The sequence below is a fragment of the Galeopterus variegatus genome, unplaced genomic scaffold (assembly GCF_000696425.1).
Source record: "Galeopterus variegatus unplaced genomic scaffold, G_variegatus-3.0.2 Scaffold3739, whole genome shotgun sequence".
In the NCBI taxonomy this organism is placed as follows: domain Eukaryota; kingdom Metazoa; phylum Chordata; class Mammalia; order Dermoptera; family Cynocephalidae; genus Galeopterus; species Galeopterus variegatus.
Window position 1 is genome coordinate 111,661 of NW_007729850.1, and position 2,900 is coordinate 114,560.

Below are 2,900 nucleotides of genomic sequence, written 5' to 3' on the forward strand. Positions count from 1 at the left end.
CTGGCTATATGGGCTTCAGCAAGTTACTTAACCTCTATACACTTTAGTTCTCATCTCTAAAATACAAATAATAATAGTATCTACTTCACAAATTCGTTATGAAGATTAAATTAATGTCTATTAACAGAACCTAACATAAAGTAAGCTCTAAAGTACTTTTTACAGATGCATGTAGAAATGAAAGAGAATAAGTATTTATACACAATATATATGAACTCTACTTCTAGGATGCAAAATGAATCTTTTTAATAGTTTCCTACAGTAAAGATTAAATTTTTCTGCTATGTTACAATTTTTACAAATCAGCCCTATCAATATTAAAGTAATGATAATTAAAGTGCTGCCTTGTAACACCAAGCTCAAGGGTTTGGATCCCCACACCGGCCAGCCACCAAAAAAAACCCCCACAAAGTAATGATAAAACTTAATTTAACTTTATATAATATTTTAACCTATTTCACTTAAAATATAGCTAATCCACCAAGGAAACAGCAGGATTGTTCTAGTTATTCATTTAACCTTCCTTCCTGCCAAAGAGAAAGGGCCTTTTTAGTACTACATAATTAGTGGTGGTTAATAGAAGACAGGAATGCAGTGAAATTTAGAAAGCTAAAAACAAAAAGCCTCAATTAAAATACTTGAACATTCAAATCAGTCATGTTTTAGTATTTTTAAGTACTTTGCAATATTCTTCAAAAATAAGATTATAAGCCACAAAATTATTTAAATAATGGCAGTATAAAAAAACTTATAAAATGGGGGTAAAAGCTACCCTTAATCTGGATCAGAACTGTTTTCCTGATAGGCAAATACCCACAAGTATAGGTTAGTCATTCAATCGTTTATAAGTTACTAGCCTGAGCTGTGAGCCATCCTAGGAAGAGAGAAGTATGGGTTACGCACTGTTTAAAATTAGGACAACATACAGATCTACAATTGTCAGAAGCTGGAAGGAGGGGGAGAAATGGAAGGGGAGAGGGGGCTTGGGGGACAATAAAACTTGATTGTGGGGATGGTTAACAACGGAATTAATTTTACCGTCAAAAAGTAGAAAAAAAGTTGTAGGGAAAAATTAAGTAAAAAAAAAGTGCATGTCCTTTAAAACAAATCATATGAAAGACTTCCCTTCATGAGTTCAAATGCTGGAAAATACTAGTATCATCGAGTACATTAAAACATTTTCTAAATAATGAGATGTAAGGTAAAATACTTGATTCTCAGAAACTAGCTAATCTGGAAGTAAAAGATCAGGTAAAAGCTGATCAAATGCCTATGCATGGTCCTTCTTTCTCTGAACTCATAATTTTAGTTTGTTTTTTATGAACATAGGAAAAGTATTAAAAAGAGAATTATAAGTAAAACTAGAAAATAATTTACAATACGGTTTTTATGTACTACAAAAACTATTAAAATTAAAATAGTTGAACACTTCCAAGTTCTCTATTTCAACTACATGACTTGATGAAGTCCTAAAGCCCTAGATATATCTGTTTTCCCTTGCACGTCTGAATCCTGCTCACGACGACATAGGACCCTCCTCCAGGAAACCTTACACTTCCCAAGTAAGGATAACGGTGAGCTAGGCCACTACGCCAGGCGACGACGTGCTAAGTGTTACGACGTGCTAAGTGCTCTGCCTTCGCGCAGAGCCATCGGAACCTGAGGCAGCACCCCCCACCCCCGCACATTCTGCAGGGCCGGGCCGCCCCGCCCCTCGCAGCCCCTCCACGTCCACTCGCCTCCGGGCTGTCCATGTGGACATGCAGCCAGCAGGAACTCCACTTCTTCACACAAGGCACCGTGATTATCGGGCCGCCCCGCCCCTCGCAGCCCCTCCACGTCCACTCGCCTCCGGGCTGTCCATGTGGACGTGCAGCCAGCAGGAACTCCACTTCTTCACACAAGGCACCGTGATTACTCCTCATCGAGAAACAAATGCAGAACCCAGAGAGGCTCTCGCAGTCCCTTTCTGACCCAGAAGGGCCTCCCTTCAGGAAGGACCGGGGACGAGTGTCCCCGGACTTGCGCCGGCCTTCCTTAGGAGGACTCTGCAGTTCCCACTCCATCCACCATTCCGCTTCTCAGGAGGAAGATCCTCTGCCTTCCTTGCTCCAGCCAAGCAGCTCTCAAAACTGTTTGGTCTTAGAACCCCTTTACACTCTAGAAAATTACTGAGCAGCTTTGGTTTATGTGGGCTATAATCTCATCAACATTTACTGTATTAGAAATTAGAACAGAAGAATTTAAAAAATATTTATTAATTCACTTAAACCTGTTACATGTCAATATAAGTAACATTTTTATGGAAAAACCCCTATATTAAAAAATAAGTGAGAAGGGTGGTACTGTTTTACATTTTTGCAAAACTCTTTAACATCAAGCTCAATCAATAAGTCAGATCTCATGTCTGCTTCTGCAGTCTGACAGTCATCATCACGAAGTCCTGCAGCCTCCAAAATCTCCACGGTTCGCTCATAGAGAATGAAAGAAAAAAGGCAAATGCTGTTTTCAAAGCATTTTAGTAATGCTTTGAAAACAGTTTTGACCTTGCAGATCTCCTGGAAGGGTCTCAGGGCCCCCGGAGCCCTAGACCACGCTTGGTTCTGAGAAGCACTGCTCTGGGCAAGCAGCTTCTCCCACAAGTTCCTGCTCTGCTTCATCGAATATCCACTCTCGAACCTCGACTTTCTGTTTCACTCTCTTCTGGTCCCCTCACCACCATTACCACCCTTCAAATACACTGTCTTCCCTAAACTAAAAAACAAAACGACAAAAAAATTCCTGTTTACACTTTCTCCTCGTTTACTTATGTCACCAAACTTCTTCTTTTTTTTTTTCCTTTTTGTCTTTTTTCGTGTCCGGCAACGGATCGCAACCCTCAGTGTCGCACCCGCACCTCG